Source organism: Miniopterus schreibersii, assembly GCF_964146895.1.
Source record: "Miniopterus schreibersii genome assembly, chromosome: 19".
Classification (NCBI taxonomy): Eukaryota; Metazoa; Chordata; class Mammalia; order Chiroptera; family Miniopteridae; genus Miniopterus; species Miniopterus schreibersii.
This window is the reverse complement of record NC_138119.1, coordinates 23,110,574-23,134,248: the sequence shown is the minus strand read 5'-3', so window position 1 is coordinate 23,134,248 and position 23,675 is coordinate 23,110,574. Positions and strand designations below refer to the sequence as shown.

General features: G+C 40.7%; 1 long non-coding RNA gene across 1 annotated transcript in view; it reads right to left on the bottom strand.

The window, feature by feature from the left end:
• Window positions 1-23,670, bottom strand: part of LOC308549271 — a 37,969-nt gene extending 14,299 nt beyond the window's left edge. Inside the window, exons 1-2 of the long non-coding RNA XR_013997744.1 lie at window positions 23,623-23,670; window positions 22,054-22,123 (exon numbers count right to left, since the gene is read on the bottom strand). This is a non-coding gene — a long non-coding RNA (uncharacterized lncRNA). The remainder of the gene's footprint in view (window positions 1-22,053; window positions 22,124-23,622) is intronic.
• Between the last annotated feature and the right edge of the window lie 5 nt (window positions 23,671-23,675).

Genomic DNA, 23,675 nt, shown 5'->3' with positions numbered 1-23,675 from the left:
GCAGAGACTGAAATGCCACTGTAAGTGACTCACTGTAAGCTGATGTAACCCAGATATATGCTGGGGTCATCCTGTCCCCTATGGTTCAACCGAAATTGTCTGGAACCCTGAAAGGGAAAACTCAGTCTCCTTCCCAATTTCTCCAGGGATTGGGGGGGAAGGAAGACAATGGACCTAGACTTCTCTTTGTCACCAATGGATCCAACTCAGTTTGGACTGTGACCGTCTTGTGACTGCACGAGGTGCTGTTGCTCATGCTAGACGTGGCCTGCGCCCTTCACATGGACACCTCCTTTCATGTACTTCCCAAAACACCACCGACTCAAGGCTCTGGGTGTAACTCACTTTTACGGAAGATTCAAGGCAGTGGAGATTTGCAGGGGGGCAACAAAAGCAATTTAAAAGTAAAAATTAAATATCCCTGTTCTTAAAAGTCCTGCAGTCAACCTGGCTCTAGAACTTTCTCACCAGCTGTCCTTTCTCCTCAGGCTCTGGCTTCCTTCTCTACATTTCACCAATTTCTTCAGCCTACCCTCCCTCCCAAATTCCGGTCCCTTCATTATATAGATGTGACTTTGATTTCCCTGTCTCCTTGCAAACTGTGCCTCACCTTGTACTCTTATAACATTTTCCTAAACAAAGAAGCCTCTTTTCCTAAGAGGAGCTTTATGGCCATGTGTTCAAATATATTTACACACACTTACCCAATGGTGAGCGTACACACACACACACACACACACACACACACACACACACCCCTGATGGCCCTCTACAAACACAGGAGCAGAGGTGTAAGTTCCCAGGAGCTGAGTCCATAGGACTAGAATAGGACAACTGGACAGAATAAGAGGATCTTGAGCATTATGTTTTAATTTTTACAATCAGTGCTGCTCTTCCCTTACATTCCTAGGATGCAGTGTTCACTGGAAATAGTAGAGATTCTCGACACTATGTAACTCTGAGGCCAACTGGGCACCAAGAAGCCTCCCTCCTATTACTCACCACACATATGCTGTACTCCTGACAGCTCAGGTTCTCTCTCGCCTGGTGTCACTTTCATCAGGTTGCAAATGTTGTTCCAGCCTCTACACACACACACACACACACCCCTGTTGCCCCTTGGAATGCTTTTGCATTTTCCCCCCTCCCTGAATCAGATCCATTCTTCAAGGATTTTGTGAGCGACATATCCCAGATAGTGGCATTCGATTCCATTCTTTCTCCTACGCACTCATTTCATCTATGTATCCATTTCCTCCCTAAAAGTGACGTAAATTCTCTGAAGGCAAGGACTGTCTGGACCTTTCTTTGTGTTCCCCATGTTCATTAGAACAGTTCCAAACAAGCCATAGATACTCAGCAAATGCGTGTTGGATTGAATTAAACAGATTGCAGGACCTCAGAACCAGAGTGTCATTAACCACAAACATGAGTATGCCTCATTGAGGGCAGCTAAGGGAACGTGGATCCCTGGAAACTACCAAACTCTGGGCAGCAGAATTTAGTAGTTTCTAATCTCAAATTGAACATCTATCTTTTTTTGTCACCTTGGGCCTGTCATTTAACATTTTTGAGCATCATTTTTTTTAAATCTATAAAGTAAGAAAGAGAAAAGCACCTGCTCTGTTCGGCTTATATAGTAGTTGTAAGGATTAAATAGGAATAGATATATGTATAGACATTATATATATATACACACACACACACACGTGTATATATGTACATATATTATATACACATATATTATCTGAGAAGCATTGTGTACAAGACAAATAAATTATTACAAGTATTAAGATGTTCCAGATATCTTAAAAAGATCTTGAATATTTTATCAAGTAGCATTGATCAGAGAAAGTCTTCTTATATATTTACTATGAAGTATTTTCCCTTAAATAAATGCCACTATTATTTTCTAAGAACATTTGCTTATCTATAAAGGAAGATTTATTACTGTTCTCTTACTTATAAACAAAATATCTCCTGTTTTTTTCTTCTGCCAACAGAATCTGTTTCATTTCCTGCATGATGAGCTATCATAGGAAAATCAGCGTATTTAAAGGCCATGTTTAATGCTAACATATGAATGAAAAATCCGGTTATGCAAAAAGGAATGATGTGGCATGTTGCCCGTTTGGCTTGCTCTGCATTGTATAAAGAGTCAAACTCAGTCACCTTGGTTAATTTTCTGCTTGATTAAATCAAACTTTTGATTTAATTTTTGTGATTCTATAGATCTCTTTAATGTCCTTGATAGTCAGGGATATTATAAAGATTCAAACTATAAAAAATGACTCAACTTAAGTTGTATATGAAAATATGCAAACACCACTGTTTCATAAATTTAACTGTACTTATGTATTGCCTCTCTAAAATGACCCAGATACCACTAACTGAACAATAATTTTTACAATGCCTAGTAAATACATGAAGTCCAGGATTTTATATCCACTTCAGAGGTCAGGAACAAGAGGAGAAAGAAGCAATCATGTTTCAGATGAGTTGACTGTAGACTGAAAGTCTTGCACAATGTATATCCACAACATATATTCATATATATATATATATATCCAGCAGCCATTTCTTTCCTAAAAGCACCCAGGTTTCCAATTTGGGGAAAAGAAATCTCTTGAGAAGTGTTCAGTCCTATAAACCTAGATTCACGCCCCCATGGAAGTTGGAAAGACCAGATCCTTCCTGGACCCAAATCACCCCAGCCAAGAGGCAGGCATATGGCGAATGAGCCAAACAGGTTCTTTCCCTGGGCTTTTGAAACTTGAGAGAGATGCAAGCAAACAGCAGCGGTTCTGAACACAAGAAGTTTTCCGGAGCGCCTAACATTGCAGGCCATGTCCAGGCCTTGTTCTCCAATATCCTATTCATTCTGAGCACATCATCAGCACCACCAAATCCTTTGCACCAATAAATATTCTTTAGCTTCCGTTGGCCAGAGTTTTTGTTAATAGCAGCCAAGGGATTCCCACCACCATATGACCTAATCTCTCTTTTCTTAGTGAACAATCTTTGTTAAAAACCTAGATGAATGAATAAGATACATATAAAAACTCATTTAAAAGTTTCGTAGGGTATAAACATACTTTTGTTGTTGGCTTTAACTCAAGAATTCAGTATACGTATTTTACATTTCTCCCTTTTTGTTTTACGATGTAAGTATTCCTTACTTGAAACTTTAAATACAAACTTCAAACCTTAGATAATTTTTTTATATCCCTGAGTTACTCTTTTTTCACATACTAATTTACATCTTGTGAATCAACCTGTAATCTTTAAAGATAATTAGTAAATATCACAATACAGAGTCTGTCTCATTTTTATCTTTTCTGCACAAAGAACCATAAACTAAATTGCCAGCTTAGCTCTTAAAACCAGTAACTCGGCAGGGCTAATAGACAGAATTGTTTGCCTCTGGTTTACAAGGCTTTCCATTTTACACGTGGGCCAAGTAGCAACCACTGGTTGCTAAGCAACGGCTTTCCTCTCAAGGACCAGAAATAGAACATATAGAAGGCCAATTTTTAAAATATAATCTACATCTATATGAAGTTCCAGAAAGACCCGGCCCCATCGTTTGGCTGTTCGCCCAGAATGCTTGTCACAAATACTGAATTCATAACGACAGTGTGTGAATTCCAAATACATTCGGCCCATGAATTCTTCAGCAACTGTATCCCCTTGTATTTCCTTCCGGTATCTTCCTTGCTACTGAAAAACCACGAAATAACATAGAAACCAGGCCTTGGAAGCAAATTTCCTTAGAAAAACTGTTTGTAGACTGTGCGCTGAGGTTTTGTTGAAGCAAGTCACAGCTGCATTAACATTCCTGTAGCAATTCTGCGACTGGGTTAAAATTCACTGCTCTAGGAGTACACGCTCCAAGTGGTTAATAGTGACTCCCACAGGGAAAGGACCCTTTGCTTTTTTCCTTACAACAGATGTAATTATTGCTGGTAGTTGCTGGCTGTTTGTGATATGCTGAGCACGGCTCTCAGCTCGTTTATGCATTCATTCATATTAAAATTCTCCATTTGGCAGCTGGGGAAAGAAACTTAGAGAAGTTAACGTGACTTGCTCAAGGTCCTGCATACAGAAAGCAGCAGAGAGCCGGGATCCTAACTCAGGCGATGAGCCTCCAGGTCTCTACTTTGCTATTCTTTCTTTTATAAGGTGGCTCATGTATTGCCAGGATACCTTTTTAAGTTATACTGTCTCGGGAGTCACAGAATTATAATGATAATCTGGGTGCTCAGTTCACTAGCAGCCTTTCACCATTGGCTAATCAGCCTTACAGTGGTAGGAGGTGAACGCATAGCAGAAATCTAGCAAGTGCGTGAGGATCAACACGCGAGCTGGTTTTAGTCAACAGAGAGCTGACATTGTGCCAGTTCATCTGAACCTGTGGCCACATGCTGGGTTTACTCAAAATGGATCGTGCAGTTCCAGAAGTTTCTAAGGAATTGCTTTAAATAAATAATCACTTCTGGGAACTGATTTCCTTCTCAAATGTATACTGTACTTAGTGATCTTTTTTAAAGATGGACTTAGTATACAAAAAAAAGGCAGAACCCCTTTCTTCCTCACGTTAGAGCTGAGTGTTGAAAAGGTGAGCATTTACCAACAACACGGGCAGAAATTATTTTCTTCTCAATTATTCTGACCCCACGGAGGTAGATAAGGTATACAAACGGAAGAAGACTATAAACCAGGCCAGGCAAGCAGCACTGAAAACTCTGCTGAATAAAATCAGTTTAGGGAAGAAAACACCCCAAATGCATTGGTTGATCTGTTTGTTAAAACGTTTTCTTAGCCATTCGTTCATTCATCTATTCATTCATTCATTCATTCATTCATTCATTCATTCATTCATTCATTCAGTGTGAGGAAACTATACTGGGCGTTAGAGACACAGAAACGAAATGCACACGCCTCATGCTCACATTCAAGCAGAGGAAGCAGATGCATAAACCCCACCTTGTAGCTTAATGTGAAAGTGTTGTGATGGAGGAGGGAAGAGGGACGTCAGGACCCTTGGGATTGACGAGCTCAAAATGCGAGGCAGGAAGGCTTCTGTGAAAGGGGTACATGGGAACTGGGTCTTGTACCATGAGTAGGAATTTGCCATATGAAAGAAAAGCAGCTGGAGTTCCAGTTAGAGTTCACAAAATGCACAAAGTCCCAGTGAGATAAAAGGCCATGGTGTACAGGAGGACACGAAGAACTCCTGTTCTGCAGATTAGGCCAGGAAGATAGGTTGGGGCCGGGTGGATTTTTACTCGCTGCAGTAAAGAATGTGGACTTTATCCTAAGGGCAACCAACAGCTGACCAAGATGCTGGGCAACAACAAAGCATGTTATAAATGTAAATGTTATAAACCACGGCAGTATAAAAGGAAAACACAACTAAGGAAAAGTGGGAGGAAAAGAGTGGAAGACTGAATAGCTGTGCTAAATTCCTCAGCTTTCAAAGCAAGAAGTCAGTAGGAACAGCTAACCATCAGTTGGAAAATACAGGCCATCTGTACTGTCCAGGTGTTCAAGGCAACCACTAGAACTGAAGGTAATATGAGAGCTAAAAAATATACCAGGAGGTAAAAGACAGCAATTAAGGTAGAAGTTTCTATGAGAATTTCTCCCATCCTTTATAGCGAGGAGTCAGCAGATATTGCCCAGAATTGATAAATCAAGGATTAGAAATTAGCAGCAGAACTGAAAATATCTGCCTCTGCAGAAGGCATCTGGTTGGCAAATAATTTCTGTTTGTTTTGATACCTGGCGTTTCCTATATTTGGCACAAAAGGAGCATAGGTGGGCTTGCTTTCTTTCTTTCTCTTTCACCACTTTGTCCAACAGGGGATTTACGACTGTGCTCCCTTTGCGATGCAGCCTCTCATCTCCTCTCTTAGGAGAAAGTCTCCAAAGGGATGTTTATTGCTCTTCTAGGTTCAGTCAGGCTTTGCTTATACAATGAGAAAAACAGTCTTGAGCCCAGGCACTGATGATAAAATATAGACTCCTAAAGACTTCAGTGAGCTCAAAATAATTACAACTAGGGATGCTTCTCTACTTTAGACACAGAAAATCCAAGGAACAAGCAATTTCAAACCTTTCCTTGAGAAAAGACTGTTAGTCATACCATAGGTGCTAAATTAACTTAATTATTTTCTATTTCTTCAGTGTTTTTAATGCTTATTAGGGAAGGTTCAAACCTTAGGAAAACCTGTCTTAAGGACTTAGAATGGGAAATGTCACAAGGGTTATAACTTTCCCTTGGAAATACATCTTCGTGACAAACCCAAACTAATTTTTTAAAAACCACATTTGAAAATTTTTTTTAAAAACCTGCTAGAAGATTGTGCTAAGACGACAAAGAGAAGAGCCAGTATCCTTTAAAAAGAAAAGGTTCATGCTATCATTCCTTAGACAAAAAAATGGAATCAATTACACTATATGCAAAAACAATTTTTATGTATTTTTCATGGTAAGATCATCTACACAAAACACCACAGCATAACCAACAAGCCTTTCCTCTTCTTGTGGAAAAAAAAATATAGATGATATAGATACATAGATATAGATATAGATAGATATAGATATAGATATAGATATATAGATATAGATGAGTAGATATAGACATAGATATATAGATACACACACACATACATGCATATTTATGAGGCCATATTCTGCAATACTCAAGAGTATTAGGGGCTGACTACAAGATCTGGGTTAGAAACTCAGCTCTGACACTAACTGGGTGACCTTGAATAAGTCATTTGATCCAAGTCTTGGTTTCCTAATTGTACCTACTTCACAGGGCTGTGGTGGGGACAACCCAGAAGAATGAAGGTAAACTGCTCAGCACAGTAGATGATATTCAGCACAACAAAAATATTTTATATTTTAAAAAGCATCTTTTGCCTGGCTGGTGTGGCTCTGTGGTTGAGCATCGACCTACGAACCAGGAGGTCACGGTTCGATTCCCAGTCAGGGCACAAGCCTGGGTTTCAGGCTCAATCCCCAGTAGGGAGCATGCAGGGGGCAGCCGATCTATGACTCTCTCATCATTGATATTTCTATCTCTCTCTCCCTCTCCCTTCCTCTCTCTGAAATCAATAATTTTTTTTTTAAAAAAGCACTTTTTAACACAAATAAATATCCCAGGCGGGCAGTTAACTTTTAATAAGTAAAACCTCAGAATTTTGTGTAATTTGATACTATGGATCCAACAAAGGACACCTACACAGTAAAAATCTACAACCCACACAGCAGGTTATGACATCACCCAGCCCCTTGCTGGCAGCATGGTCTTCCCTGGGGTCATCTCCTTCTGGAGGTGAACCTCTTCCAAGAAATGCCTTTCCGATAAGAAGCTGTTTTCTTACCAGCAAGAAATTATTTGACTATCTATTGGAGTGAGAAGAGTGCTTGATGTGATAAGGGTAACTTTTACAAAATCCAAATACCAACAGGATTTTCCTTTGATGGCTTTATCCTACTCTGCTGACAATCCCAGATCAGGCAGTCTTCTCTGGGCAGGGAATGGGGCGGGTGGGTCAGAGGAGGTATTGAAAATATGCACATACAGAGAAGATACTTGACCCGCAAAGCTGAAAATATTTACTATCTGGCCCTTTACAGAAAAGGTTTGCTGACCCCTGCTATAGAGTCTAAATGCTAGACTTTGAGATCAGCCTCTGCCTTATGGATTTCAATCTCTATAAGCAATAAATCAAAACACTGGTTTCTGCATAACTATTGATGTGGCCGTGTTCTTCTAGCCATGGTTCTGGATACTGAGTAAAAAAGAAAAGGTCACTTTCCTACTTGCATCTGTTTGCTTGAATTGTTATAGATGAAGTCATCCAAAATTAAACAATTGGTTTATCGGATAACACTGAGCTGTCATTCAATCAGAATGACATGTCATTTGTTCCATCGCTGGGATTGAAACTGAGAGGAGGGGCATGAATTTCCTTGAAACCAACAGCCCCCTGGGTCATGCAACACCAACCAGTCCAGCAACAATACCCCCAGGCCAAGAAAACAACTCAAAAGCTCTGAAACCAAAAGTTTCCATGCTTTTCGCATCAAAATTCACTTTTGAGGAAAAACCTAAATGGAACTGAGGTGGGCCATTTGTTACCTTTATCCTACCCAGTTGTGACCACTGACCCTTTTCTCTGCCTAAGTGTTGAGATTGCTGATTACTTGCCACTGCCCCAGGGTCTATGGGTCTGGAATGAAGGACTGAGCACATTCTACCTTCTGAAACCTGAGGGTGGAGGAGGTAAGGAATCTGAATCCTGAACTGAGCTGGTCCTAAAGGTTTCCAATAAGGAACTGAGGACCTACCCATTTGATTATGATTCCAGCTAAAGGGCGGCTGTGCAGGTGCTGATACTTTGAAACCAGCAAAATTCTTTTTCCACAATGCTCCCATATAACACACACCTCCAATTTTTAGTTTTGCAAACAGTGTAAGCCTAACATTTGTTCCAGTAAGGAGGGAATACATTGTACCAACAGGTTTCTCTTTTAAGGATTCTGTACAGAATAGGAAGCTCTGCCACCTTCAGAACACACTAAATACAAACATAAGTATTCTTAAAGTGATACACTCTATTATCATTCTTACCACTCCCAATTTAAATGAATTTAATTTTTAAAAAAACCACTAAGGTGTGTACAGTGGTGAACAGAACAGGCATCTTCTCCCATAAGAAAACTATGATTTGAAAGTGGATATACAAGATTTATTTATTGACTCATTCACTTATTCAAATAAATTTATTGAGCACCTACTATAAACAAAGTACCTTTCTAGGTACTGGGAATTTCAAAGTAAAAAAAAAAATCCTATCATCATAAAGCTTACTTCCTACTGGAGAGATAGATAATAAACAAAATAAATAAGTAAAATAAATGAATCTGAAGCAGAGAAGAAAATAGGGAGTGTCAAAGTGGGGGATGCAATTTCAAATGGGGTGATCAGAGATGGCCTTGCTGACAAGGTGACATCTGAGAAAGCTGGTAGGAATGAGAAAAGGTCCTCCAGGTAGCAGAAATAGCACATGCACAGGTCCTGAGGATACCTGGCCAACCTGGATGAAAAACAAGGTCAGTGTGGGTGGCTGGAGCAGAAGAAATCAGGAGAAAGGATCAGAGGAGATGAGGTCAGAGAGGTGGGAAGGGAGATCTTGTAGGACGATATAGGCCACTGCAAGGACTTTGGATTTTAGTTTGAATGAAATAGCCTCGAAAGGATTTTGAGCAGCTGAGGGGCTGAAAACTATTTTAAAAAGTTCTTTCAGCTGTAAAAGTGTTAAGCAGTGGAGGGAATGTGCTATCGTCTTCTTAAAGGTATGGCTGGCTGCTGAGACTAGAAGAGGGAGAGAAAAAAAAAGCTGATGAAAAAGCTCAGAGACCGCCCCCTGAGGGGTGTGGGGGCAAAGGGATGGTCCAGGACAGTCCAGGAATTGGATGGATAGTGACACTGAGAACTTGGGAGGGGAGATACTCAGTCTAGGTTTCAATGTGCTGCTTGCAAGACAGCACAATGGAGTTGCTCAGTTTAGAGAACGCAAGGAGGCTGGTTACTGAGATTTAGAAGTGGTCAGCACTGTCGGTGAGAAGAATTTTAAAAGATTTCATGACAGGTCATGCCATCGTATGTTATAGTCATCCTATGTAATATTGGGGGGCAAAATACACTGAATATTTTGGGTAACCTTATACTAAAACATTTCCTCTGTGTTTCTGGAATTCACACTTCACATGACATTCAGGACTTTATCTGGCAATTCTAATCAGTCCCCTGAGAACAGAGGCAGTCACACCAGTTAGGACACAGCGCCAGCAATCCAGGCAAGAGGCAGGAAGCCCTAAAAGTAGTTTCACAGGGATTCTTTGCCTGACTAATACAAATGCACTTGTTAAATTGTAAAACTGAACCATTAACCTCTGAATTAATTATAAGCATAATGATGTCCTTCTTATATATAGGTACTTCTCCCTCAAGGTCACGCTGTGAACCCGTGTGGCCCAGATTCATTATGTGCTCCTCTGTCTGCTGTGGCTCAGCTGGGAGCTGCAGGATCTCTGGAGACACAGCTAGGGAGGGAGTTGAGAGCTAACACCCAGCTGCGCTGTCCTAAAGGGACTTATCTGTGGGAGGAATGTTCTGTTTGAATTTTTACTTCAATAAAATTTGTTTACAATGTTGAATGTGACATAAAAACAAAAACTAAAAGGCCATATGTTGATATTATTGTCCTTGGGGAAAAACTTTTTAAAACACACACATTTTCAATGTAGACCCATGATTTGAGTAACTTGGCTTGAAAAAGAAGCCGATGAAAAATGAAATAAAAATACTTAAATCTAACATTTCAAAACTATTTCAAGTGTTGTTTTTTTCTTTCAGGGCAGCTGTGCTCCTAGCACCATGAAGTTTCTTACACTGGAGACTATAAACTGAATTCCTTGGCCTTGATCTATCAGCACACTCTGAAGACAGCTCACTATCCCTGGGCTCTGACTCCAGGGAGCTCCTGGGAAAGGAAGGAACCAGCAATCGTATGCACACATACACATTCTCCAAGTGGACTGGCAGATCCCACACAGGCAGCTGCTTGATTTTTTGCAGGGCCCAAGTTTCATGAGCAGATATATCTATAATGGCAAAGGAATTTTTTAAAACCTGTAAGGCAATGTGTAATAGCAATATGACTAAAAAAACATGAATGACAGTTGCCAGTCAACCATATGACATTTTCAACACCCAGGTTTGAATTTTACTTCAGGGAGGGCAGTTTTGCTAGTCTGTGCTGCTTGCCAATGTGATTTGCAAAAAGGGAGCAAAATGCAGGGTCTGTGCCATCCAATCACTATGTTCAACGGGATGCTGAAACTATTTAAAGCTTTTCATTCTAAGCTGAGAGCAGCTAAGTATCCAAAGGCGGATGTTTCAGTTCTTTCATTCATTCAGTAAATGTCCTTTGAGAACCAATAAACTGCCAATGAATTGCTGGGCTCCTGCTTCAAGAACAGAGCAAGGGCATTCATATGTAAACTGGTAGAACCACGTTGTAGAAATCTGCGCTTTAAAAAGGTGTCCCTAGCCCTGACCAGGTGACTCAGTTGGTTGGAGTATAGACCCATGCAAAGGACCATTGTTTCTCTCTCTCTCTGTTCCTTTTCCTCTCTCTCTAAAATCAATAAAGAGTTTATCCTCAGGTGAGGATTTAAAAAAAAAAGTGACCCCAGATGCTGCCTTAAAAAGGAAGTTAATACACTAAAAAGCCCTGAATTGTACACTTTAAAAGGGTTAATTAAGCCTATGTGAGTTATATCTCAACTTTGTTTTGAAGTGAAAAGAAAAAAACAGTTAAAAGTAAAAAAAAAATTGTGGAAAGTTAGAGTATAATTAGATACTATTTTACTTTTGTTGTTGTTAATCCTCACTCGAGGATATTTTTTCCATTGATTTTATTTATTTATTTATTTTTTAGAGAGAGTGGAAGGGAGGGAGGTGGGGGAGAGAGAGAGAGAGAGAAGCATCGATATGAGAGAGAGACATCGATTGGTTGCCTCACGCAGGAGCCCTGACTGGGCCAGGGACTGAACCTGCAACCCAGGTACGTGCCCTTGAGCCAGAACTGAACCAACGATCTAACCACTGAGCAACACGGGCCAGGGCAACACTATTTGTTTTTTATCCAAGTGGACAGAGGCAAATAAAACTAACAATTTTTAATTAATAAAAACTAGAAATTGTCAAGTTAGCCTAAGACAATACCAAAAAATACAGTTTTAAAAATTGAAAGACAAAAATATGAGTGTCTTTAATTTCAAAGTAAAAACTGATTTCTGAATGCCCAGGATAAACAAATAAAATGACTGACATAAGAGAAAAGAAAAGCAATAAGGTAGGGAAAGTCTCTAAATTGAAAGGTTTTTCTGGATTCTTGGCCAGCTATTTTTATAGGAAAATGATTTTCAAAATACTTAGGAGTAATTTGGAGACAATTTATCTTTTTTTCAATAAAGGCTATTTAAGAGCTGCTGAATCTTTTATTCCACTACTTAGTAATTTCAAAAAGACACTAGAAAATTGTCCTATGAATTAACAAGTCATTGTTTTATGAATTACCATATCTAATTAATATAATGTTATGCAGATCTATGTAAATCAGAGTACTCCACAAGGTCATCTAAATGACCTTGACCGTTCATGACCATTATTAAAGACTGTAAGGAAGACAAGATTCCAAGGGGCTACTACAATAGGGTTTTGTAGTAGGGGAGAGAGACTGAGCTTCAAACCTAAATAGCGAGGAACAGGGGTGGGGGACGGGGGTTAGGGGGTGGGGACGTCTAAGAGGAAGCATTAAGAATAAGGAGGGATTCTGGCTAAACTGACCTATTAGGATTCTTGCTGACGGCAGGCCAGGTGATCAGATATTACCTGGGGGCTGGCAGAAGATGAGGACTTTGATCAGAAATGGTCTACAAAGGCTGAGGGTTCTTTTAAAATCCTCCCCTAATTCACATGCTTAGCAGACCATATCTTGTACAAGTAATACCCATGCGGTAGGAAAAAATGCTGATTTAGGCACCTCAGTCCGGTTCCTGAGTCCTGTGCTACATGACTTTGGATGACACACTTAATCAGCTGTAACAAGGTTTTTAGGAAGGCAAACTTATGTAGCTAAGTTGCCAGTACCTTGTAAGTGGTCAACAAACTTGCAGGCCCAAGTTAAGAATAGCAATCAGATCCACCAGGGCATGGCCCAGACTTGGGTGGATAAGGGGGTATAAGGTAGTGGTCTTCAAACTGGGGTACCAGTGAAGCTGGGTATAAAACTGAAGGCTTTCCAGAGGTTCGTTCACAGGCATGGATTGTTTGAACAAAATCAATGTTCAAATCTTCAGTTCCAACAGGTCCTCTCCTAACACTACTTTATGGAAGAGAACCCTGCAATGCCTAAGGTTCCCTTTACCATGTCCCCTTTCCCAACTAAAGGCTGGGCAACCACAATCAGAAAAAGAAAAAGTGAAAGCAAAGCCTTACTGGGCCCTAGCACTTCTATGCTAGCTCCAGGAGTAAATACTTCCAGGCCACCAAAGAGGGATCGTCGAGGTTTCCTGAGGATCTCAGTTTCTGGAGAAGGGAGCAAAGCTCAGAAAGTCACCACACCTTCTCTCTACCTTCATGGTAGTGCCCATCTCAACCCATGCTCATTCTCTCTTTCAAGTTCAGAAGTGAGGGTGCAGAGATGTGCATTAACCACCTTATTTGCAATTTAAAAAATGCAGTCAGCCTGCTCCTGACAGAAAGCCAGTCTAAGATTTAGACAGGTATTTTGCTTTCTCACTTTATGAACAATGTCTGATCTGAACGAGGCAAACCTGCAACTCTAAGATATAAAATAGTCTTTGTACAAAGTGTTCAAATATTGGCTTGAAAATATGCAGAGATAATTTTACAATAGTCTTATAAAGCTTTTGAGAGCAAGAAGTTTGAAGACCACTGGTCTAAGAAACTTAACACCTAGGGAGAACGTTTTGCCAGCTTATATACACAATTTCACGACAAGCCTTCTGAAGGAAAACGGGATTTTGAATGCAGCTGGATTGTTTTCATTTTGATCCTCAGGAACTTTCATCCATTCCTAGGGAAAAAGGCCTACAATCGCACCAGTAAATAACATGGAACCACATTACCCAGACATCTGTGGGAGACAGCTTAAAATAACAGTTTTAGGGCAGACTATGACAAAGTGAGGGGTGAGGTACGAACTTCATGGTGGTGCCCATCTCAAGAGCCACAGGAATTATCTGAAACAACAAGGTAGCCAGAAAGGCCACAGAGAAATTCTAAATCACTGTGACAAACTTTGGAGACTTCCTGCTGTAGTTGGGAGGGTCAGGACGGGCTCACTCTATTTCATCCTGTCTATAGGATCAGCATCTCATTGCTGTTCTGGTGAGTCCATTGGGTGTGCGTGGTCTGGGGAAATCAGGGAACTCTTTAAATAAAACATTTAGAACTCATTAAATATGAAATCCCTTTCTTTGCTGTCTCTGCCTCCAACCTCCCTCTCTTCCCAATAAAAAATATGGGGATACTGAGGCCCAGAGAAGTTGAATTGTTAAAGGTTCTGAGGCACTGCCTGCTTAAACTGGGAAAGGCTCTATCTCATCTGCACTCAGATCTTCTAATTTCAAGTCCAGGATTTTAGCCACAGACTAGGCACTGCTGGAAACAGACTGTTTCAGAAGGGCATAACCTTCTCTATATTTCTCTCAGGTTGTTTTTAATGTCATTTGGCTAAAAAACAGCATGGGCTTGGATCTGGGCAGGAAGCTGGGTGTGAAGGTGTAACTGTCCCTGACTCACAGGTGCGTCACTCCACTTGGGTGGCAGTTCCTCCACTGACTGGACTAGCCCACTGGGAGGCATGGGCTGGGATCTGTCTGGATCCCTTTGACAATACCACCCATTGCAGGGACTTTGGATCCTGGGGGAGAACAGAGGTCCCAACTGCTAAAGGAAAGAAACTGTAAAAGACTTTTTATATTGATAATTCACTAAGAATTTACAGTCCCCCTTGGCAAAACATAGATAATAATGAACATTTACCCAGTGTCTCACAGGACACATCAGCTATATCATCTTCAACAGAAGTTCTCATATAGACACTAAGGACTTTAGTAGCTCATATAAATACTAAGTTTGAAGACTTATACTTCATGTGTTAACAGATTTGTAGGCTTCTTTGTCAAATACCCCTTTCTATGGGGTCCAGTGTCCTACCACATTTCTGCAAAGTTCACATTTCTAACCTAGCTGGTTCCCTTGTACACCAGCTTCTTCTAGATCTATGGGATTATTTACCCTCTGGGTGATTTGACAAGATATCCTGAATCATTTTTGTAATAACCTACACTTCTCAAATAGTTGTTTCTGACCCAATCCAGCTCACAGCACATTTATGACCTAACATACTTCCAAGTATGACTTAAAAATGGGGATGGCAACTATAAAGATGGGGAGCTCCAGTCTCTCTTCCCAGACATAAGGCAGGTATTGTTCATTAGCAGCCACACTTGCTCTGCTGCATTGAGACTCAGTCTCAACTCTTTAAAACCTAATATTCCAAGCAGCACTGTCCACTAACTGACATCTAGATGGAAATCTATTTGCAGCACCAGAATTAAATTAGATCACTAAAAAAATCTAACTATTCATGAGAGGTTTCTTTTAACATCCCAAATCTTATGCCTGGCAACCTAATGTCACATTCCCAATCGTAACATTCTTTTGGTGACTCCAAAATTCCATCTCACTTTGTTTGGATGACACATTAGAATTCTAACTCCCATTTTGAATTTTGACTTGTGCCAGGAAATTTCAGGTAGGGGAACAGGAACAGCTTATCTACTCTCAATTTTCTTTTAATTCTTTGACATGAGTAAAAATGTAGTTTCCCAAATTACTTACTAAGTTGGGCCTTGGGTTTTTAGTTTTATTTGAGTTTAAAGCTGGCATATATGTTCATATTTTATCTGATTATCTATCCTTAAAATAAGGACTTTAAAATCAGTTATTGCCACCCTAGTTGGTTTGGCTCAGTGGTTAAAGCACTGGCCTATGGACTAAAGGGTCCAAGGTTCTATTCCAGCCAAGGGCATGGCATGTACCTCGGTTTCAGGCTTGATCCCTGGCCCTGGTCGGGGCTTGTGGGGGAGGCAACTAATCGATATGTGTCTCTCACATAGATGTTTCTCTCTCTCCCACTTTCTCTGAAAAGCAATGGAAAAATAAATAAAAAGCAGTTATTGCTTAGCTATTATTAAATATTGGCAGACTTGCTTGAGAACTGTAAGATCACGCACTTGTAATGGATAAACACTATGAAAAAGGAATTCTAAAATTTAAACATTTTTTCAGTGTTCAGAACCTAAGGGAAGTATCTAATTCAAAGTTTCCCCTGGCCTCCCCCACACCCCAGGCCAGGCCTGATCCAAAGAATCAGGTATCAACTGGGGGCGAGGGGATGTGATCTTTCTCTCACACTTTCTTGACTCTCTACCTACCTTGGTAAGCGCAACTCCATTCTAATCTCTACCCTTTATTCCTGCCATGTTCCATCTTGCTTACTTCTTTCCAGTCCCATTGGCCTCCTTTCTAACCCAATGTCAAGGGCCCTTGGGTTTCCTGTTCTTTCTGCTTAAAACACTCTTTCCCCAGCTATCTGCATGGCTTGCTCCCTCCCAGAGTGTAGCATACCAGGGCGCAGGCAAGTAATAGTTTCATTACTATGTGATAAATGCTATAACAAGGAGAGATGCCCCAAGGTACAATGCAAGTTTATAGGAGGGACAGCCTGTCCAGTCTTGGCTGGTCAGGGAAGGCTGCTTGGGGGAAGTGAGCTCTACACTAAGGCCTGGAGAATAAATAGAAAGTAATCGGTGAAGGGTGCTTCAGTCAGTGCTAACAGCATGTCCAAAGGGCATGGTGTATTAAGTAAGGGAGGGGTTCAGTGTGGCTGAGGAACAACATGAGGGATGAGATTCCTAGGGCCAGATCTCATATCGTAGCATAGACACACACAGGAAAGAACTTTGATCCCTGCCGTAATTCAGGCAATAGACTTCTCCTAATTTTCTAGGAAATGCAGAGGGAAAAAACAAGATTCATTTTGTTATGGCAAAACCTAATTTTATGTAAAAATATGAGTAACAGCTATATAATGACACTTTCCCACTTAAAAAAAAAAAAAAGGATTTGTTTTATTATGGCAAAAATAATTTTATGGAAAAGTCTGAGAAATAGCTACAAAATGACACTTTCCCACTTAGAAGAAACACAGGATGTAGTATATTGTTTGTATATAAATTCTAAAAGCTTTTCACTTCATTACAACTGTCCTAATCCTTCAGGGACATGGGTTTCATTCTTTACACCACTTCAAATGTAACACACTGAAAAAATGACCATGGTTCTGTGGGATCTTTGAGGATTTTTAAAATCCATATTTAATTTGCTTCTCTGATGCAGACCCTCAAAGCAGTTCAGGCTAATGAAGGGATATGTCTATATCACTATCCCTTCAGGTGAGAGCTCGTCATATTTCATAAACTTAATGAGACCAGTAAGAACTGGTGCAACACTAAGAGCTTACCCAGAAATTTCTGTGTAGTGACACTCTGCTCAATTAATGAAGCTAATTTCTCAGTAGGCAATCAGGTACCTTTAAAAAATGTCTATAACTCAAGGATTTTTCCCTTTGATGCATATTCAACATGCAAACTGGATATCCACAAATTTGTCCAAGATAAAGACAATAAAAGTTTTATGATTCAAGAGACCTTAAATCATTTAAGACACTATAAGTTACTGAAGAAAGAAGTTTAGAAATCGATAGGACCTCCTTAATAGCAAAGAAAACGCTTCCCTAATTTCCTATTCCATTGACATAAAGAAAATCACTCCCCAAAATTCAATTATTCTATTTTTTAGGAGACAAAAATCATGCACAGAAACACTAGGCTAGGTGCCATGGTTAGGCTCACAATGAACCATGGTGTTTTTCCACATAGAACTAAGCACAAAGCAAAATAGGTGACCCTCCCCCTCTCTGTAACACTGTAGGTTTTCGGTCTCCCATCACTAATGGAATAGAACATTCCTTGAATCTGAACCACCAGGAACCTAAGTGAAGGAAGGGTAGAGTTGAGAATCCTACATCCCCTTCAACAGATCTCAGACCTCTTTGAGAAAGAGAAGGGAAATGAGTGAGGAGATCTGATGTCCTAGTCTTCTATCAGTCCAGCTTCCTCCACCACTTATCTTCGCTATTTGGAAACATTAGTTTGAGAGAAAGAGCCATGAGAGGCACAGGTGATTTTGACATTCATTCACCCAACACTTGTAGATGCCTGAGGGCAGTCACAACCCACTTCAGACCTTGGGTTGCTGCTATGTACTCAGATTCAAATCACTCATCTCTTCAGTCTGCAAGTATAAAAGTACCCTGCGGTAGATGAAGTAACAAATGAGGGCTATGAGGATGTTCCAGGGCTCAGGAGCTAGGAGAGAAGTTACGTATACTGGAGCAGTTGGGGGAGGCCTTAAAATAAATATTTACTCTTCACCCACCATATGCCACGTTTATAATTGGGTGAGGCAAGTGTTATTGTTCCCATTTTAAAGATTAGAAAACAGAGTCACCAAAAAGACAAGACGTCTTCCTTAAATAGTTAAGTAACCGAGCTAAGACCTGGACCTAGGCCTTCAAGTCTAGGACTCCGTCCATTATTCTCCCCCACTTCTTGGTAGTAAGGTGCTAACTGGTAAGGTGCTAATTGTGTCTTGAAGGAGAGGTAGGAGGAAGATATTGAGAAGAGAGAAGCGTTGAGGAGGGAGAAGGGTGTCTCAGGCCTGGTTCACCCATAAGGGTGTTGGTAGAATACATGGCCACCAGTTTTTCTTTCACATTTTTCTCTCTAGTAAGACATTAGAGATGATTGGGAAAGAAAACATTTCATTTGGTAATTCTGTTCTTAAAGGTACAAATTTTGGAGAAGTGTGGCTGGGAGGATTTACTCTCAGGGGTAGGAACCCTAGGATAACAACTTTACAACTGTGTCTTCAGTACTTGGAAAGCCCAGATCACTAGAACCTTGTAGAATTTCATCACTTTCTCATTGTACTTCACTCTGGTCTCCTTCAGACAGTAGGAAACATTACAGAAGAAGGGAGAAGTGATGTTATAACCCCACTGCTCTGTCCTTTCTGTTTTTTAATTTGAAGTAGTCTCTGGACTTCATATGTTAAGTGATCGGTTTACACTAGCAGCAGTTGGCTGGCTAGTCCAATGGAACTATATTGTGTAACTTCCATCCACCGGATATCAAGTTTTAGATGTGAACACAAGAAAAGATCTCTTTCTGGAATGAACAGTAGACACTGTGCTATATGTTACCACACTTTTGTTTATACATTTGCTTTCAATGTTTACATTTCAGTTTACTATAAATTCTGCTTATTCCATGCCTTGCTACTCTCAGCAGTCAAGTTGATTTTTTCTTTTTTTTTAATTCTCACCTGAGGGTATTTTTTCCACTGCTTTGCAGAGAGAGTGGGAGGGAAGGGGGGGGGAGGCATTGATTGGTTGCCTCTCGTATGTGCCCTAAGTGGGGCCGGGATGAAGCCTGCAACCTAGGTACCTGCCCTTGGCCAGAATCAAACCTGGGACGCTTCAGTCCGAGGGTCTGACGTTCTAACTACTGAGCCAAACCGGTTAGGGCAAGTTGATTTTCTAAATGTTTTATTTTTTTGGATGAAGGCTTTTGGAAAGCTTAGGTTGCTATAAGAATTCAGGAGCTGAATATACAGTTGTTGGCCACATAGTCCAAAGAAGTAGCAAACTTGAAGGTCACATAATGTCATAGGAAGAATGTTTGAATGACATAAGTTTTAATTCCTAAGAAATTGTTGAAAGAGAAAGATTCTCTCTAAGGGGAAACAATTTTTTAGAGGCATCAGGTTCTCAATCTGTTATGCACTGCAATACCTAACAATTTCCAATGACCTATTTTAAGATTTCCCCCTGGGTTCTTATGCCTTTTCTGACACTACCATTTTCTTGTTCCTGATCTTAAGACTACACTAATGTAACCTAAAAATAGTTCCAAATGCCAAAAGAAAAGAGGAGAAAGAAATGCAGAGAAGAGCAGCATTGATTGCAAGGGATGAGAGCAACATATGAAATAGACAAGCCAGTCACTCAGAAAACAGGGAGAACTCGTGGCCTGGAGAAGGCAATGCATTGCTTTGCAAGCCACAGACAGGCTAGTTTTCAATAGGCAAACGACATCCAGAAAATGTAGACAGTTGACCAAAAATAATGTAATGTGGCATCTAAGTATAAAATGTACATAAGCTTCCAATTTAATATTGTTAGAGTAAGACTTGTAAATTGTGTGAATGCCTAAGCAGCAATATCTAATTAGAATAACTGATCATAATTAGAATGGCTAGTAAATAAGAGAGGTAACTAATGTCTGGAATGAAATGGAACATGTTCCTATGCCTAGAAAAGGCTTTTGCATCTGTAGTGGTTTTCTAATTTATTTTGTTTAAAATTTTTTTAAAAATTTCAATTACAGTTGATATTCAATATTATATTAGTTTCAGTGTATAGCATAGTGGTTAGACATTTATAGAACTTACAAAGTGATCCCTCCAATAAGTCTAATATGCACCTGACACCATACATAGTTATTACAATATTATTGACCCCATTCCTTAAGCTATACTTTACATTCCTGTGACTATTTTGTAACTACCAATGTGTATTTATTAATCCATTCACCTTTTTCACCCAGCCTCCCAACCCCCCTCCAACGCGCAACCATTAGTCTGTTCTTTGTGTCTGAGTCTGTTTCTGTTTTGATTGTACTTTCTTTGTTGTTTTTTTAGATTCCACATATAAGTGAAGTCACATGGTATTTTTCTTTGTCTGACTTATTTCACTTAGCATAATACCCTCTAGGTTATTAACGTTTCATTCTTTATGGCCAAGAAATATTTCATTATATATACACCACATCTTCTTTATCCAGTCATCTATTGGACACTTAGGTTGGTTCTATATCTTGGCTATTGTATATGAAACGTCCTTCTTTGTTTCTTGTTATAGCCTTTGTTTTAAAGTCTGTTTTGTTTGATATACATATTGTTACCCCAGCTTTTCTTTCCATTTCCATTTGCATGAAAATACCTTTTTCTATCCCTTTACTTTCAATGTGTCTTTCCATGTGAGTTTCCTGTAGGCAGCATGTGTGAGTTTTGTTTTCTTTTCCAATCAGCCACCCTACATCTTTTGATTGGAACATTTAATCCATTTACATTTAAAGTAATCCTTGATTCATATGTAGTTATTGCCACTTTATTATTCATATATTTCATGTTTTTCTTCTTCTTAAAAAAGTCCCTTTAACATTTGGTGGTGATGAACTCCTTTAGCATTTTCTTGTCTGCAGTACTTTTCAAACTTTAGTGTGGGTACAAGATGTTGGGATGCCTGGCAAAATGTAGTTTAGGGTTTCTCAATCTTGACATTATTGCCACTTCAGGTGGGGATATTTTTTGTTGGGCAGACTGCCCTGTGCATTGTAGTATGTTTGGCAGCATTACAGGTCTACTAGACACCTGTACCACCTTTGCCCCAAAGATTGTGAAATGTCCCCCAGGGGCAAAACCACTCCCCTCCTTTGAAAATCACTGTCTAGGGTGAAGCCTACAGACCTTTGTTTCTAAAACGAACATCTATGTGATGTTGACAAATGTAGTCAGTGGGCCAATCTTGAGAAACATTGAACTAAAGAGTTATGAGTTGAATTATGTCCCCTCCAAAATTCATAGTAAGGCCTAACCCCCAGTACCTCAAAATGTGAGCTTATTTGGAAATAGTCATTGTAAATTTACAAGATGAGGTCCTACTGGGTTAGGATGGGCTGCTAATCCAGTATGATTGGTGTCATTATAAAAAGGAAAAACTTGAACAAAGGCAAAGTTTGGAGCTGTACTAGCACAAGCCAAGGAACTATCAGAAGCCAGGAGATAGGCCTGGGACAGAACCTTCTATAGTGCCTATAGGGGGAGCATAGTCTTGCAGACACCTTGACCTCATACTTCTTGCTTCCAGACTGTGAGAAAATACATTTCTGTTGTTTAAACCACTCAGTTTGTGGTACTTTGTAACAACCACCCTAGCAAATTAATACATAAAGAATAAAATACAAGTAGGAGTTTAGGACTGGGACAACATTTGAAGCAGGATCAGAGAGGAAAATGGAAAGGTTGCAAATTGGCACCATTTCCTTATTTGTCTTTCTTAGTGCCTGACACAAAATAGTTGGCTAGTTTTTATTTTTATTAAGCACTCTCCAAATATATCTTGTCTAATTTAAATATTAAGAGCAAAATCTCATAACTTGTTACTTTATAAGGTTGAAATTACCTACCATGTTCCATTTTCAAGTTTTCATCTGGATTACATAGTAATTGGATAGAGAGGTTTAACTCTGGGGTTGCCTGGAAGACAAATGGAATGGATAAATTATGCCATTATCCTTAGAGAATGTAGTACGTGGTATTCTATACAAAGCAAAGATGCATTGACTGATCACACTGTACCTTTAAGAAAACTGTTGACTGTTTCAGGTCACAAAGGCACTATTTAGAGTACAGCAAGTGGGACTATGTGTCCAGCATGCCACAAAGTCATGTGTTTACCCAAAGCAGGCAATTCGTACTCTCTCACTGGAAGTATGAGGCTGTAGTACTAAAAGAACTTCAAAGGTATGTACTCTAGCAGTTTCATTTGCAGTAAAAGTGAATATTGCTGTCAGTTATAAAAAAAACAACAACAAGAGCCCAGTGGCAAATGTCAGTCTTTTTCTCCTTAAGAAAGAAAAATCATTCTAATAGATATCTTAGTTCCTGTTTCCTCCCACAACTGAATTGGGGGTGGGGGTGGGGGGCAGGAAACAAGTCTCCTTGCCTCAAGATTTCAGAATGAAAACGCTGTAAAGCTGCAGTTGCGGATGAAGGGCCCCAGCACTTGTTTTTCCCGATCCTATGAGCATAAACTAGTTTATGCTAAAAGAATGGTAGGAAGCATTGACAAAGAGCTCCTAGAAATGTCTACAAATTCATCTCAGTGATCAAATACAAACAAGGGGCAGGCCTACACCCCTTGAACGGCCTCGGGAAACCAAGATAAGGTAACAGCACATTAACCTGGAAGCCTGTGCCAAACTCTAAGCAAGTTTACCTCGCTAGACCTTCCCGCCCTCAGTCTAGGAAACTTTCCAGCGTGCCCTTCAGAGTCACATCGAGTTGCTGTCAGAGCCCAGGATGTGCCACGCTTCCCTGAGCAGACTTGCCTCCTGGGGCAAGGTGGTGGGTGGATAACTGGTCGGAAAGGCCCCAGAAGGTTAGGACAGGGCCTCTCCATTCTCAAGGCTATTTTCTATCTCCAAAAGCGGGCCAGACCAGCAAAGAACTGACTCGGTGTCCCCGAGGGAAGAGCTGAGCTCCGACAAAACACAGCCCAGGCGGGGGAGGGGCTGGGGACAAAACGTGGAGGTAAACAGGCGTTCGGAGCAGCTCTGATACATTTATTACGCCTGTTCGGACCTTCCCAATAGTTGCAGGTTACTGAATCCTCGCTCCCCTTCTCTCGACGTGCCTCCTCTCTGCACACCACCGCCCTCCAACAAAAGGGGAGGGCGGCAGGCACGGCGCACGGACCCCCCGGGCCTGCGGCGGCTCCGGCGCAGGGCAGCGCCCCAGGAGTCGGTCTGACGAGGAGAGATCTAATCTCCCCCATTCGCTCGCCCTGGCGGCCGTGCTTCTAGTGGGAAGCAGAACAGGTGAGGGAGGCTGGCGGGAACCAGTCCCGGGACAGTTCGCCTAAAGGGCGAAGTGAGGGTGCGGGGCGAGGGACGGAGGGACGGCGGCGCGATAAAGCGGAGGAGGCGCGCCCCGAGCGCCGCCTCCCCCCCGGGGATCACCTTGCGCTGACCTACTTGAGCGATGCTGGAAGGAACCGGAGCGCGCGAGAGGAAGGGCGGGCGGGCGG